This window comes from Lagopus muta, chromosome 4 (assembly GCF_023343835.1).
Source record: "Lagopus muta isolate bLagMut1 chromosome 4, bLagMut1 primary, whole genome shotgun sequence".
In the NCBI taxonomy this organism is placed as follows: Eukaryota; Metazoa; Chordata; class Aves; order Galliformes; family Phasianidae; genus Lagopus; species Lagopus muta.
In genome coordinates this window covers 17,017,848-17,035,566 of record NC_064436.1, presented here as the reverse complement: position 1 = coordinate 17,035,566, position 17,719 = coordinate 17,017,848, and the positions used below count along the sequence as shown (strand labels likewise).

Here is a 17,719-nt window from a genome sequence, read left to right as displayed (position 1 = left end):
AGACTACTCTGGAAGTTGCTGAAAAACACTTGAAAAACAATGTAGTAAATTGTGATATAGACAACACATGTTTAGAAGGCTAATTTTCTTAATTTCCTTTAATTATGAGGTTACTCATCTTAGTTGACCAAGGGAAACTGTTGATGTAATATTTTAGATTTCAGTAACGTTTTCAGTGTTGTCTTTCACAGTATCATTCTAGACAAAACGCCCAGTGCACAGTCAGAAAGGCACACAACACAACATGTGAACAATTGGCTGACTGGTAATTCTCACAGAATATAGGATTAGATCAGAGTGGCAACTAGTCACTATTAGGGTTCTTCAGGGCTCCATTTTAGGGCCAATTCTCTGCCATAAAATATCAGGATGTAGTACTTCGATGGAAATTAACTGTAGGCTTCATAAAGGCCTATTATAGTTGCTCCTGAGGAAGTGGAGGAGCAGTGCTGACCTATGCTGTCTAGTGACAGCAAAAAGAGCTAGGGGAACAGTGTGCAGCATCATGAGGGGAGGGGCAGGTGGGTGTTAGGAAAAGGCTCTTCAACGGAGGGCAGTGAGCATGGAACAGGCTTACCAGGCTGGCAGAGTTCAAGGAATACTTGGACACTGCTCTCAGACATAGGGTTTGAATTTTCAATAGCACTGGGTGGAGCCAAGAGTTAGACTCTTGCCTGAAAATAGTTGAGTGGAAGAGTGAAATCCTTTGCTTCAGCAGGAAAGAACAATACCACTCAGAAAATGGGTAGGTGATCATTGTCACACATACATGATTTTCTGCCGTACAGCATTACCTAGCAGTAGATGAGTAAAAGAAAAAAAAGTGGTGAAGTTGATGTTTGGCAATTTGATTTCTTTAGTATAATGAATAATATCAGAAAGCATGGTTTTATTTTCTCTCTTAGCACATTCTTTCCCCTCAAATTTCTATGTTTAACTACCATACTAACAAACCACCAGAAAATTCAAAACCAATACAAACTCTTGAATTCTTCATGATTATTACATGCTAATCAGAGCAGAAAAGCAAAGTTTGTCACATTTTAGCATTTGGGTTTACTGACAAATCAATACATTTTTCTCCAATATGTCTTTATAAGTAAGTTAGAAATAACATGCTTAATCTTAACTAAAATTAAAGCACATCTGAGAATGCCATATGACTGCACCTTTTGAGTATTAAAAGCCAACCATAAACTTTTATGAGAATGACTGATTAAGGAGACAGTAATTTAGGATAAATTTAACTTTATACTAATCCTCTAAAATGATTTTGTAATGAAATATTTGACCAAATAAATGATAGCCAATTAATGTAATCATATTTGGATTACAAAGACAGATAGGCTTTGAAAATATTAAGTTCTAGTTCAAGTCTCATATATCCAATAATTCTTTGCAATAGAATATTTTTTCCATTACATTCAATACTTTATTGATTTTAAAATATTTTCTTAGTGAATGTGCTGTGCTAATACATTTGAAACACTTCAAATCATACATTTCTATCCAGAATTACATCTCATTAAAAAAAAAAATAATTCATGTTTATATTCTAACACATTTCCTGAGATGAGAAAGCTTGGGCAGGGGGTTTTAGGGAATGTCTCACTGAGCTGTCATATTTAGTTTTTAACTGAAGAAAGACAAGTTGACAGGTTGAGTCAGTAGCCAGCTTTGAGCAAGCAGCATCTGGACTTCAGATTATATATACTACAAGCAATATATAATAAAAAGTCTAATCTATGTACTATATATTATCTATATTTTTATATGTTACATTGCGTATTATGTATAATATAAAGTCTATATATTAAATAAATCTAAATATGGACTTATTTATAATAAATAAGCTTTCAGTTGTATATGGGGATTTTATTTTTTTTTTGTTTTTACACACATTTATTATATACATCTATCTATACACACACACCTGAAAGCTTTTTTTTTTTTCTCTCTCATGCAATGACTGATTTGGCCCAGAAAAAGCAGAAGCAGAAACACTTTCTCAAAGAAATATGATATTCTAATCAGTGATCCACACTGTGAACGGGTAAAACTGTTCAATATAATTCAACTGCAGTTTGCTGGATTTTTTTCTTTTAACATGGTGCGTGCATCACTATTCACAATTTGAGTCAAAGACAGAGAGGGGACTAGATCACAAAGATGAAATTGGTTTTATGTCGAAGCACTTATTACAGTTCATGTATAAGTCCTAAACAATGAGCTCATAAATACACAGTGAGCCTGGTTAGTTCAACTGGTGGAAGTTATTCCCAAGTCAGTTGACTTATATTAAGGTAAAACAGGTGAAAACTCAGAATTTGCAATATATGTGAAAGACCTAATCATACTTCAAGTATGTATGAGTAACAGATAAAGGAAGTATATTTGCATTTATTCAAGAGATGGAAAGGAAGACCAATCACTGTAAAGTAAATAATTATTTCCTGTAAAAAATTTATTTTGTTGATCCTAGATGACCTTCAAACTCAAATATTCAATACAAAGTGAAATGCAGCACTAGAAAATTTGAATTTAAAAAGTGCTAGAAATTTTTCTTCCATGAGCCTATACTGACAGACATGCAATGGGGAAAACGATCACAAAAAAATAAAGAGAAGCTTGACAATATAGTCAGTAGTTATTTTCTTTATAGATGGTGAAGAAAAGTTGCCTACAGAGAATATGAATAAAATCAGTGGTCTCAAAATCCAGTACTCTTAGTAATCACCTCATCAGATAATGAACTTATTTTTAATTTACAAAAATGATAAAGAATCTATTAGTAACACTGCTCTCAAGATTAATAACGAAGATTATTGTGAATGCAGTGGATAAGAGGTGTTTCAATTCCACATGGAAGAAAATCGTATAAACAACAGGTAAATTAAAGCTAACTAGGAAAGGCAAGAAAATAAATACTAATAATAAAATATAGAAACTACAGACAACAAATGAATACGTTTAAAATAGAATGTGTTGAAAGCAATATAGAACAAATTTATTAACCTATGAAAAATATGAATGTCAACCTCTATTTCCTCATCAACATTGCTGGCTCACTTGATTTTTTCATTAACCAACACCCCCAAATCCTTATTCTTGGTTTGCTCGCAAACCAGTCTCTGCCCAGCCTATAATTATTTTTAGGATTGCCCCAAGCAACATGCAGAACCCCACAGTTGGCTTTGTTGAACTTGATCAAGTTGGCATGGGCCAATGTGTATGTATCCCTTCCCTCTAACCTGTCAACTGCAAACCACTCAGCTTGGAGTCATCTCCAAACCCACTGAGGGTGCACTCAGTGCCACTGCCTATGTTGCCTTCAAAGCTTTTAAATAGCACTGGTCCCAGCATCAATCCCTGAAACCCCTCTTGTCACCAGTCTCTACTTGAACATTGAGCTGTGGACCAGAACTCCCTGAGCGTGACCATCCAGCCAGTATCTTATCCAGCTAGTGGTCCAGCTATCAAATCCATTTTTCTCTATTTTGGTGACCACAATGTCATGTGAGATAGTGTCAAATGCTATGCACAAGTCCAGGTATACTATATCAGTAGCTCTTCCTTTATTCACAGACATTGTAACTTCATCACAAAAGGCCACCAAGTTTGTAAGGCATGATCCACCCTTGGTGAAGTCACATTGGTTATCACCTATCACCTTATCATTAAGTGCCTTGAAAGGTCTTCAGAAGATTCTGCTCCACAATCTTGTCAGGTACAGAGGTGAAACTGACTTGCCTGCAGTTACCCAGACCTTTTTTTTTTTTTCCCCCACCCTTCTTGAAAAAGGGGGTTATGTTTCCCCTCTTCCAGTCAGTGAGAACTTCACCAGAACCAAAAAGGGCAAACATTAACCCTACATACCTTATACTATGCTTTGAAACTTTATTCATGTATGGAATCTAAGAGTACACAACAGTTTCTATAAATGGAAAGAAGCATGGCATATTATTTTTAATACATGAGGTATTTTTTCTTGAATTCACAGTTCACACTTCCTAATCCATTAGGAAATACAATCGTTGTGAATAAAGTTACTTCACTATATTTATTCTCATTACTAACTGATCATCTCATGTGGAATTTAGATCTCATTCTCTAGAAACTTGATGGGAAATTTGTATTGAATAAGAACACTGAAAAATTTCTTTACATACTAGATGTTTAATAATTACATTTTCTAGCCATTCATGATTTAAGAAACTGAACCCATTTCCAGAAATTACTATTAAGACATCTCCTAAGTCAAATTCCAAGCAGCTGCTTTTCACTGAAAACAAGAAATTGGTTTCTTTCAATACTTAGTATAAAATGTTGGTTGGAATGAACTAACAATAACAGCAACATGCATCTGCTATACAAAACTATATCTTAGACATTCATCAGTCTACAAACAGAAGTGTCTAACAGCAAACTGCCATGGAAATCAAGGAAAATTAAGTTGGAAAGCCTTGTGTTCTGTTCTCCCACAGGCTCATGGTTGCCCCTTTTTTGTGAGTGTTTAGTAGTCTCAGCAGTTGTGCTAAAAGAAGTATAGAGGAACACCAGTATCCCAATATACCTAATAACTCCTGCAGCTGCTTTGGTGTAAGATTAAGTTTTTTTGGTTGTTCAACCTGAGGGTGGCAACCAATACTCATTTAAATTACAGTAGTCAAAAATTTCACATTTGTAGAATGACAAACAGCATTCTAAAAAGGAAATATTACCTGAATGATTCTTTCATCTCTCCTTGCAGAGGTACAAAAGGAAGGAGTGACCTAAGAGTATTCTGTGCCTGGAAACAGAAGAAAGAGGGAAATACTGTCTACAAGTAGAAAATTACAAAGCATACTTGGACAAGGCAAGTCCAGACCCAGAACAACAGAGATTGGTATATTAAATAACTTCACTCTAAAAATGGCCTTAGAAACTAATATGGCCATAGCTGTGAGAGTTTCAAACAGCAGTGAAGGCATAATGCAACAGAGTTGGAGGAAAAATTCTGATTTCTGTGTACAGCATTTAAGAAAAGGGAGAGGAAGAACCAGAATTTTAGAAAACACCTGGCATTACATTTTTCTTTTTTAAATCTTCAACAGCTCTGTAACAGAAAAGAATTTACCACTGCTGTATCCACATCCTGTAGATGTCCACAGGATCTAGAAGCTACCTGTTCATACACACTCATCACGGTTTTATGATTTCTGCTATCTGTATTCCACGTCATAACATCACGTAGAGTACTGGGAGTTCAAGAGTTAATCCTCCAGTTCCGTGGATTGTGAATAGTTTTGCATACCTGGTTCTCAAAAGAAAAGAACTACACATTCCAAGGGACTTTGCATTTCCAATTTCTGTTTAGAGGGAAAGATAAAAACAGCAATCGTGGGACCTCTCCTCTCTCTTTCCCTTCTGCTTGTCCCAGCTAGACATCCCACTTTCAGCATTACACTGAGGCCTTCAGTTTTTGAACACTTTATCTCCCTCATTTTAACTGATTTATTAGCTTCAAATCCAATTATATTGTATTATATTGTGTCATCTTGTATGCAGGTATATTTTCTAGTAATTAGCTTTCCTCCTCAGATCTTTGCCACTGTTCTGCTTCTAGGCCCATCTTCCTACCCTTTCCCTTTTTCCCCTTTCCCAGGGTATGGGTCCATGGGTCCCCCACCCCCATTAGTCACATAACTGGGCCAAACCAGCCTGTAAACCATTGACAACAATTCAAAAAAAGTATCTGTTTACTGATTTGAAAGTAATTCTCCATTACTTTCTTTTATTACTTTACTCCAATTCTCCATTCCGTGAAGTGTCCTTTCTTACCAGGTAAACACCAGATAATTAGGCCCCTATTCATTAGACAGAAACTTTTTATTTCAATTGAGTATTTGGTCAGTTTGGTCCAGAGAGACCAAGGTACTACTCAGTGCTGCCATAGATAAGGTTCAGGCATTCCCAGTCCCTACAACACCAAAGCAGCTGCAGGAGTTATTAGGCATATTGGGATACTGGTGTTCCTCTATACTTCTTTTAGCACAACTGCTGAGACTACTAAACACTCACAAAAAAGGGGCAACCATGAGCCTGTGGGAGAACAGAACACAAGGCTTTCCAACAAGCAAAACTGGCAATTAAACAATCTCAGGCATTGGATACATTTGATCCTACCCTCCCAGCTGCACTGGACGTTTGTGTCACTCAGGATGGCTTTGGCTGGGGCTTTTGGCAACACCAGAGTACTGTTCAGACCCCCATTGGATTCTGGTCTCAGGTCTGGCACAGAGCAGAAGATAGATATAGTATGATTGAAAAACAGTTATTGGCTACTTACAGCTGCATTACAGGAGGTAGAGCTGAAAACCCAAACAGCTGAAATCATACTTAAGACCACTCTACCGATCCAGAGAAAGGTGAAAGGTCTGACCTACATTCCTAAGACATGGGTAGCCCAGGTGCAAACAGTGGCACAATGGGCTGCCTATCTCAGCCAGGGGAGTAGTCTAAAAGAAGAGCTACAGAACCACTCAAAGAAGAACTACAGAAGATCTAAGGCCTAGTGACACATCACAGTGACACACAAAAAGAAACGTTGGCCGCTCCACCAGAAAAGAGTCCCATTCAGGAAGGGAAATACCCTATTCCTAAAGATGTCTATCTATACGATACTGCAGCTGCTAGCTTCAGCCTGGAAAAAAAAAACCTTTTAAAAGCTGTATTTGGTCTTTTCCTTCAAATAAAATAGACATAAGAAAAATTCAGATAGAGCTACCTACTGAAGTGGCATCCCGTCAGAGTATATGAGATGGTCTCTACTTTTAATGTGTCTCAATGCCATTCATAGAATACTCTCTCAACTCTCTCAACTTTTGAAGTATTATTGTAGGTTTTAGATTTTGTTCCTTATCCTTATTTGATTAGAAGCGTGACCACTAGACACAGGCCCTGAAATCTAGATGACTCTTCTTCTTCAAACTCCTTAATCATCAACGCATTTTTCTTGGTCCAGGGTGGAGAGGAGAAACTGAAATTTTATGAAAAACAGCCACATCTGCTGTAGTGACATGGGAACTTAAAAGTTCATAGGACTTGCAGAAGATGGTGAAAAGTTTGCCAGCTATAGAGAATGCCCTAGATTTCTATCTCAAAAATGTAAGTCAGAAAAAATGGTTAGCTTAGGAGGCAACAAAGAGAATAAAGGAATATTTGCATCTTGTATGCTCAGTATGCAGTAGTGACATTTAGTTTTACGTTCAATTGTTAAATCCATGTGTACTCAATCAAAATTATTTCATTTATCAACTCTGTGCTAAATCCTGTTTTAACCTAATCCAGTCTCATTCACATAGCATATTATTTATTTCTCTTCCCAACACCCCAGTTTCATTTAGCAGTTATGAAACCTAGATATTCCAATGCATATGTTATCACTTTGTGGTCATTTAACCATAAAAGGAGTGTATGTCAAAAGCAATGACACTCCAATTCCATTTCGATCACTGTAATTTTGAAGCAGGGCAACATCCTTTCCAATACATGTATGAGTTTTTGATGAATTAATGTGCAATTTATATGCACACTATGAAGATAACATTATTTAAAGGTTTATTTTCAATTATGTGGGCATGTTTGAGGTGAGTTTCTGCGTCAGTCCACTAAAACTACTTATGATTACAGAATCCTCTAAGAACACAGTAGTACCATGTTCTACTACACATATTTTCTAAGTCTCCATTCCCTGTTCATCCTTCTCAGAAGGAGTATGATAGAGTTTATTAATCTCTATTTCCACATCTATTTGTGAACAGTTAGCCCTTCATTTGAACATATTCTCTAGAGCTTCACCATAATTGTAGAAAAAAAAAAAAAAAAAATCACATTTCTAATTCTTGCAGATTACTTTTAGTTAGGCAAACCATACCAGTAAAGACTTAGCACTTGTCAGAACATACAGTGGTAAATGTTTCTTTTGAAATATTGTCAACTGAACTTGTTAATCAATTATCTAGTGAGAATCTGTTTGTTCCAGCCTTGCAAACAGGGAAATCCTCTTACAAACTTAGCTTGGAATATAGAACAACTATTAAATAAATAGCATTCTTCATGCCCAGGAAACCAAACACAAACAGTACTATTAAATTACTTAGCAAAGTAACAGCATTGTTCGTATCCTTTTTGTTTGTTCTGAAAACCAAAGCATGTGCATTGGCATTTATATACACCAAGGAACAACCCAAGTGAGTTTGAAGGCAAAGAAATATGTACAAAATACCTAGACTGAAATCTGAACCTAAATAAATAGATGTAAACTGTGATATTCCTATCTTTACCTGGATTAATGTTAATCTTTTAGTATTACTTAAGACTATGTTGATAACTAGTGTTTTGTAGCTGAGATTGTGCTTCAAATAGTGTTACTGAGCTCTTTGTAGTAGTAGTTCCCATGGAAGTAAATAGGAAATACTACCTTCAGAGCGACCTAAGTAATAGTTGCTAATAAGGCACTGCAAATCCTCACTCTTGTGTATGATCTCTTTCATTCTTCTTTCTGTAGTTGGTTCTCCATCTGTCCTTTTCATTCCCCCCTGCACACACTGTACTTTCATACTTCAAAAGTTAGGACTCTACGCAGAGAAATATATTACATCTACTCTTTCCTGTTACGTGATTGATGTATAATTACATTTTTTTACTAAAAAAACACAACACTCTAAAACTCAAGAATTTTATGCTTCCAAAGACAAAGAGTTAGATGAAAATATAAGATTATGTCTAAGCAGCATCAACACTTTAAAGTTCAACATTCCAATTATTAGTTTCCTCTTCCTATGCAAAGCTTTCTGGAAGGTGCAACTTCATCTGAAATTAATAGAAAAGAGATTTGAGTTTTTAAATAGATTATTTTCTTTAAATGCATATTGTAAATTAGAAAAACATACACACTTATCATGACAACAGGTAGATATAGAGAACAGAAGTATTTACTAAAGACAAGTAAGGGATCAGCCTCCTCATGTAACATGGCTTTTTTTCCTCCACAGAACAGCTTTTGTAGAGGACCCATGTTGCAGGTAAAGAATTGTGATACCAACACTTACCTTTTGACATCCATTTCCCTTTTCTCCTCTCTTTTGAGGATTAAACATGCTGGAAGAGAAGGAAGACATTATAATCAGCTCTGAAACCATGAAATCAAGTTATATAAACTGCCTAATGCAAAGGTGTGAAGTTATAAAATAAATGTGCCAAGTAAAGGGCTCAATACTATCAACAACAACAACAAAAAAAGCGTTCCACTGTTTTCTCCTTCCATTCATGACCCATGTCCAGTACTTTTGTAATAAACTGAGTTGGTTTAAACAAAACATCATTGAGAAAAATACAACTAGTTTGTCTTTTCAGCAGGTTTATTGAGATAATTGGCTGATTAAGAGATATGTCAGCCACAACAAACACTGTAAATTGTTTGGGACCTTCTATCTTGGAATGCAGTTTCAAATATTTAGATCATTCCTTTTTGGTAGTACTAAGCTTGATTCAGTCACTGAATAAGTAATTCTCAAGATTAAGCCTAGGGGTTTCTCTTGGAGTGGTTTCTCTGGAGTAGTGCTACAGTTGGTGCTACAGGTAGAAAAATTACTGTGGTAAAAATAGGAAAAGAAACATACAGGGAAAGAACACTCACCTTCAGGAAAGACTCCACAAAGAAGGGAACTCTAGAAAAAGAACCCCAGTAGCAGTCAGCCCTCAAATGTGGTCTAGGAGGGGTGGAGCCTGGCTCCACTCCTTCCAGTCACACAGATGAATTGCCTTCACCTGTGCTCTATGGCTGACTCAGTCCTTTCTTCAGGTGATCAATCAGTGGTACAGGCTGTGACTCAACAGTCCCTATACAGGTAGTTAACATTACAGATAGTTATCATTACCTACCACATCATGGCTTACAGCTAACTGAATGCTTCTGGGGCTATAAATAGACTTGTTCTTCCTTATCTGAAGATTATTTACTTTTAATCTGTAAATCTATTTCACATTGTCTGATGAAAACTGGAAGTGTCTGACTGTACTGGAAGTGTGAATGTCCCTTTTTTAAACAAATGCCATCTCACATATTTGTCTGACTAATTATCAAATCTCCCCTTCCTGCCTTCAAAGTGATAACTTAACCTGAGTATACAGTTTAATTTAGGGTTAAATGACCCTGTTGAACACGGTGCCTCTCTATACAGTAATATTTTATAATAATATATAAGAAGGATTATTATGTTGATTTTTGAAATTTCATTGAAATCACAAGTTATACTAAGGTAACTCTAGACTAATATGAGTTTAACAGCAACTAATGCTCAAATAGCCTAAGAATGCCTAAGTAGACACATTTTATGGAATTCAGTTGTGGTTGACTCACAGTAATGTTGGTTGTCTGTGTATGACAGCGTATTTCTACAATGAGTTGACTAGAGAGAATACTTTGTAACCATACACTGTGTCTTTTGTGTGCTCTAATAAATATTGTGGACACTAGTAAGAGTTATGCTATGAGTGTGCTAGCAGTACAGTGGTAAATTTTATTAATCTGGCTTTCCAATTTAAAAGTCTTACAAGTAATCTCTGCAAGAGTGAGAATCCCCAACATCTGTTGCTAGTGAAAGACATCTAAGTTGCTTGACAGAGCAATAGTCACTGACTGTCATTACTGTGGTTTGACTAACTTTCACATGATCCAAGGCAGAATCAAAACCATCTATGTACTACTAGCATTCTTAGACATAGATGTTCAGCAGAGTCTTTTATGCTGACAGCTTTCTCTGCTCCTACCAGAAAAAATTGACTAACAGAAGTAGTACTTTGGAAAAAAGGCAATGTAGGAAAACTTCCTTATCTCCTGTGGGGAGATTCCTTAAATTGGCTGGCTAGTTATCTTCTCTTGCCAAACACTTTACAGTCTTCATAGGGACTTTTGGTAGAGGAATGGCAGAAGTTCTATACAATTTCTTGTTACTGTATGAATAAGAACTACAAAGCTGAGCTTGCTAAAAAACAACATGTTTTACAAAGAGATCTAGAACCATCTAATGCATGTACTGTAGGGATATACTTTGATTTACCTGGAGCAGATGAACCACTAAATTTCACAGAAAACTTCCCGTGAAAAACACCTTTTCCTGGCTTCCAGTTGGAATACATATGCAAAAGAAAGTACATCAGTTGTAAACAGAGCTCCAGGAACATTTATCTAGAATAACATTTGTAGAGCTATTAAGAAATATAATTTAGAGTGGTATACTTTCCTGACTTAGTTCACATAAACCAAGCAATTGACCAAATCAGATTCCAAATGCTCCTCCATAAAGTAATCCTACTTGAATATTTGGATAGTAAAGGACACACCTCTGTGAATTCAGGTGCAATAAGGATATTACATATTTCCATTGATACTTTTTCAGCATCTTATCACATGAGAAAAAGCCACAGATATAGCATTACGGATATTCCTATAAATAAATTAATAAAAATTTATTGACTGAAATAGCATTAGGTACATGAAAGAAACAGCACGCTACAACAAGGAGCAAACTGTTAACATAAATAGCTGAAGTATCACATTTTTCTATTATCTTTTTCTTCAAAATAAGAATCAGAGGTGAATAGGTTTGATGTTTATAGACCATTTGAAAAAAAAAGATGTAGGCACTTGCACATAATTTACAGCTATTGCAGACTTAAATTATTTACAGGCATTTTTAATAGGACGAATATGATTTATCTTTTGCCTGACCTTCCCTCATGAATCTCACTTTTGTGTCAAATTGAGCTTTATCTCAGATTAAACAGCATTGGTTGTGCTAGCACAGCTTTTTAGAATAGAGAAAGGAGCACTCTGCTGGATCCCCGCTGCTAAGATTACCTCTCACTGTTTGAAAACTTTAAGTTGATAACAATATATCAACATTTATGTTCACAGATCATAGCTCTAATATTTTTGTCCTCAGAGGGTACTGCAGTTAACAAAATATATGCCATAATTAATCAGAGGTTTTCCTTAAGCTCCTGAACTTGACACACTAATAATTTTCTGTTGGTAAAAAGTACCTTTTGCTGTTAATAATTAGTTTACATTTAACTTTTCATTAAAAGCCATGTAACAATATCTGTCTCTGCTAGTAAGAATCTGTTCAAAAGATGTATTCCAATTATGATTATCTTGCTTAGGGGCTGACCCTGTACCTGTACAATAACTCCTTGATGTCCCTGAAGTAATACTCTTCTGGGGAAGCCACTTAAATATTAGAACCAAATCACTGTCTGAAATGCAGAGCTTTGATTTAAGTCAGGAAGACAGTTACCTCTTACATGGTCTGCCTTGGAGCCTTTATTCTCACCAGAGACCAAATAAAATAAACCCTGGAGGCATGGGAGTTAATCAAAATCCAGTTTGCTCTCCATATCCCTTTGCATTGCCATCACACTGTTGAGTGCTTCTGATTTCCCAGATGATTAGCTTTATGCTCAATTTGTATGTTGGAAGTTGGGTAAATTTTTGCTTTGTTTTGTTTCTTTCTGTCGAGAAGGGGACCTTAAGTTCCTCCCACAACTATGTGCTCATTATAAGTGACCTATTGAATGCCTCCTTTCCTAACTTCACGCGTTTCTTGGGCTCTTCTCCAAAATGAAATTTAAAGTCATTATTTTCCATGTTTATGTGACAGCACCACAGAAGTTCCATTAAGTAGCTGGGTATCTTTTTCTTTGCTGATCAGACCACACTTCATGAGATTTGTCATCTGTATCATTATACAAAGAAGCTCCCTAGGGCTCACTTTTTTCACTGTGGTTGAACATAAGCTTTCTCTGCCCTCTGCCAACTGCTTGCTTTTGTTTCCATAAACCTATACTAAATACAATTGAAAAATACCGGTAACCAAGAAATTAATCATTTCTAAAATGTACTAGTCTGCTTTTGAAGGCATCTATCGATATATTTATTAAAAAACCCTCAAATGCTTATAGTACCTATTATATACGTGCAGTTTGGACACCAAGAGGCGTTATGAGCTTTTATTAGAACTGCATTTTCTTGACATAAGATGCAGGGATCTATTAGACTTCTTGTCATAGTGTGCATTTATTCTTCTGATGCATTTCACTTAAACAATTATGAGTTATTTTTTCATCATTCTGATACAGATGTATTCATTCTCTAGTCTCTTTTTGTTATTTTAACTTAGATAGATTGAACATCATCTCAAACAATGTGTTTTGAGGTTCAGGCTTATTTAAAATCCATACTGCACATTTTATATTTTAAATTGTTCATTTGTGCATAGTCCAGTGAATTCCCTTCATACATGTCGCAATCACATTGCATGACTTCAACAATTACCATTCATTAAACAGATCTACATTCAGGGCTCCAGAATGTGCATTTGAACTTGATTATTTTTCATTCTTGTTGCCTGAATTAGTCCAACTGTCACTTAAGCTTAGTCAAAATAATTTTCAACAATTTTTTTATTTTCATTTCATGTCAGAATTTATTCACATTCCCAGCTTCCCTACATCACATTTTGTCTTTGGTTTGTTGTCACATTGTGCTCCACAGATCTTTTAATCCAATATGTAGACTAAATTCTGGTGAAGTTACTTAAGTAAAGCTAATAGTAAAGACAAGTTTCAGAAAGATTTCTGAAAGAGACACTGAGTAGTTCTGATACTACCAGCTCAAAGTTTAAATTTATTAGTTAGGTCAGAGGCTAGAAGATTGAACATTCTCTTTTTTGCCTGTTTTGACAATACAGTGTGCAAGTTCCTTTCAAACAAGTCTTGCACCATCACCTCCAGTCTACTGCTTGCTTAGCGACCTTGTAAATATCAAGCTAGCTCTTTGGGTCTATAAATTCCTCTCCAACAATGTACAATTCAGAAATATCTACTTTAGACACCAACACAATGCATTCTGTATTATTTTCAAATTTGTTTCCTACAATCTCCACTACAGCAGACATAGTGGAGCCTACTCAGAAGCTTCAAGAACGCATCTAATTCAGGCATTCTTTAGCAGTCCTGGAGTGCTAGACTAATATAAACCAAATTGATTAAGTGAACAAATACATGTGTCTGTGAAAGTAATTTTTTGTTAAATAAGAAAACGTGAAGCTTTGTTAGTTTTTCTGATCCCATCAAGGAATGTGAAGACTAAATACTTTTCCAAATATCAGTACTGTTCAAGGTGTTTGTTAGAGTGGAGGGTGGGAAGTGTGATGTCCCAGATAAGTGGAAAGGAAGAGATACATCCTTGACTCTTAGATCACACTTAGCAACATTACACGTAAATGAATTAAAAAAAAAAAAAAAAAAAAAAAAAGTATATGTATATTGTCCTTGATGATAGCCAGCAGTTGATTCACAGGAGACAATAGTCAGAATGAGTATTTGGTTAACTTTTACATGCAATACCTGCCTCATTGATAGTATTAATTAGTTTGGTGTTTTTGTAAGCATGGCCTTGTAGTTGAGAAGGATCTGTTGTCTATTAATAATTCTTATTCCAATCTGTACCCATTTCGAACTGTTGCCAACCCTGTCTGGTTGAACAAACAAAAGCAAAGAACCCACAAACTCATGCTCTTCACTCTAGATATAGTGGAAATATTTTACAAGAGACAGGCTTAGAATTTCGATTCACTAGAAGAAAAAGAAATGGATCAAATACCTCACTACATACATAAACATAACTGATGATAATTCATATATAAATTAGCAGTCATTTTTCAGTTCCATAGATTCCTCTTAAGTATAGGGAATCTGAAATATGCTGACATACTCTTGAAATATTTTACTAGTTTTTAAGTTAGTAGGTGAAACAAGGAAACCAATACTGATGGTCAGTTGAGTTGTAAGCCCTTGTCATGTATTTTTAGTTCAGCCTGCATCCTTTGTAGGCAGGGCTGCCCTTACAATACATTCCTACAGGGAAGCCTTGAGGGACTAGAAGAACCCACAGGTATAAGCCATCATTGCTAGTCTGCCCAACAGAGTCTTTTCAGGACTGCAGGAATGAAGCCTGAGATTAAAATTCATGGTAATTACTGTGTGCTGCTAAAATGTGACTTAAATCGTGACAATGGCAAATTGACTGAGACCAATTTAAGGCCCCGCTGCTCTTTACTGAAAAGTCAAAGCAACAAAAAAAATCTGCCCCAAAGGAAGCATGACTTCATTAACAGGTGAAGAACAGTTATTTTCCTTAACAAGTAGCAGAGGTGGGAGCACATGTCCTCTGGGAACCATAACTATCAGAGGTAAACTCATGTAATGCTGCCAGTGGAGTAAAACACTGGTCATGGGTAATCACTTCAAACAGGTGTTCAGCATTCTGCTGTGTTTGTGCAAACGAGTGCTGCTTTCTGCATGTATTGAATCTGATGGGAAATCGGTAAGCAAACGCTGCTGACTTTGCAGTAGGAACATTTCATTACTTCACATGGGAACAGGTAGACAGGAGTGGCAAAGATCTATTATACATTTTAAATTTATCATCGTAACACTGCTTAAAAACAAATAGAAGAGAAAGCTAATTTCTGCTAAAGTCTAGGAAAATAAAGGGGAACTAAAAAGTAGTCTTCGAGCTAAATGAGGTTAAAAGCAGAAATGGCTTTTGTTTTTGTTTCCTTTTGGTTTGCAAAATAATCAACCATACAAAATGTTAAGGAAGAATGCACTTACTTTTCTGAAGTACTGGAAGGCTACATTGTGAAAAAATTAGACTACAATTAATGTATTTGAATCAAGCAGTTGTGATCTGCAGAAACAAGAAGAGGAAAAAGAGAAACACTAAAAAAGACCAAAAACCCAATAGGTTACCAGTGATCTGTAATCAAAATACATTAGTATCCAAAACAGTGAACAAATTCTTCATAATAGTGTTAAGTATTTTTATAAAAATCATTTAATAATTAAGTGTTGCTAATATACAATATGTAGTTAAAAGTACAGACATTTTTTGACTAAAGAGCTAAGTGCAGTAATAAGATTTTTACCACTGGACTCATTTTTCTTTCATTGTTTTGTCCATTAGAGTTTTTTGTTGTTTGTTTAGAAATATGTCTATATGTAGGGACTAATATTTTACTGGAAGACTGCCTCTAAACCCATTAAAGTTTAGTATGTAGATGGTTTTCTAGCCACTCTTCATTATACTGAATTTTCATGATCGTACATTCAGTTGCAGCTTTGTTCTATCAGCAGAAGAAAACTAGATTTGATTTTAAGACAAACTACGGGAATTGTAATTGATCTAACCCACTAAACAGTGAAGAACAGTAACTTAGATCTCATTTCAGTACTGCATGTTTACATACTGTATCACATAGCTGATGGAATTCGAAGTGTTAAAATTGACTTGCAGAGTTGAGGTCACTCAAGTCAGAAACAAGATCCCATTAACCTGATTAGAACTAGTTTTGGCTTGTTGTTTTTGTAACGAAGATTATTTAAAAATAATCAAATCACATCCCTGATCTATGCTCTGAAGTACCACAAATCCACAAGAAACTGAGTCAAGTATTGATAATGTTGATACAGGCACATCCAAGCATTAGACATTATACGGGCTGTAACTGTTAAAAAAATTCATGATGAAATAGCACAGGAGGAGCATCTCTCCTTCCAAGTATCTAAGAAATTAAATTGCATTGAACTTATAACAGTGTCTACTTGGCTCTCAGTGTACAAGCTGCCTTAATCAAAACCAAGTTAAGTGTAGTTGCCTTGGTTTTCCCTTCATCTACCACACATTTCAAGTTCACCTAAGAAGCATTTGACGCTTTGAAGATATATCTTTTACCTGTATGTAACTTTCCTACCTGACTTAAGAGGAAAGGAGAGCTATTTCTATGCTTTATTTTTATTTTTGTTTTTTAATTCATGCTTGGAGGTGTATGACACAGGCAGATGGGCCTCACAAGGAGAATGACACCAGGAATGGTCACCTAGTACATATCTTGGAACAGGTGAGACTGGAAGGGACCTTTGAAATCATCAAGCTCTGATTCTTCTGCTGTAGGCAAGGTTGCCAACCACTAGATCAGGCTACACCATCCTAGCTAAAAACATTTAGTTTGCAATGGTTAACCCATTCTGTGATTTAAGACAAACAAGTTACAGTTTTCTGGTAATAATAGAGTCGATAAAGTCACAAGCATGATTTGACCACTTGCCTTGCAGTGTAGTCTGACATTCTTTCACAATAATCACGTGTACTGGCACTGAGCAGAAAGTATTTTATGGGGTTTATCAGTACTTAGGAAGGTGAAAGAAAAATTAAAGAACACTCTTGTTGAAAAAAAAAAAAGAAAGAAAGAAAAAGAAAGCTTGTCAACATGACTAACATGAAGGTTCGAAAGTTTCAACCTTTAAAAACACCTCATCTTTTTGATATCTTAAAGTATCCATCTTTGTTTCTGCAAGTCTGCATGGCATTTTCATGCCTAGTACTTTGCCTTTGGGACCACCCACTCATTTTCTTGATTCTCTGGTCTCAAATTCTGTAGATATCCTTGCAAACTAAGAAAGAAGCACGTACTTTTTCCTTCCTGTATGTTTTATTCTTTCTGCCAGTTGTGAAGAAATAACCCTTAAAAAGTGACTTTCAGCCAAATTATTGACAAAAAATATTCCAAACAGCAAAAAATAAGAGATGAGGGCAAGTACAACATATTTTCCT

The 17,719-nt window shown here is 35.7% G+C and overlaps 1 long non-coding RNA gene across 1 annotated transcript; it reads right to left on the bottom strand.

The window, feature by feature from the left end:
* Positions 1-7,796: 7,796 nt before the first annotated feature.
* LOC125692116 (uncharacterized) lies at positions 7,797-9,790 on the bottom strand. The gene is made up of 3 exons (XR_007376473.1): positions 9,680-9,790; positions 9,093-9,141; positions 7,797-8,853 (listed from the first exon to the last, which is right to left on the bottom strand). It is a non-coding gene; the product is annotated as an uncharacterized LOC125692116 (long non-coding RNA).
* Between the last annotated feature and the right edge of the window lie 7,929 nt (positions 9,791-17,719).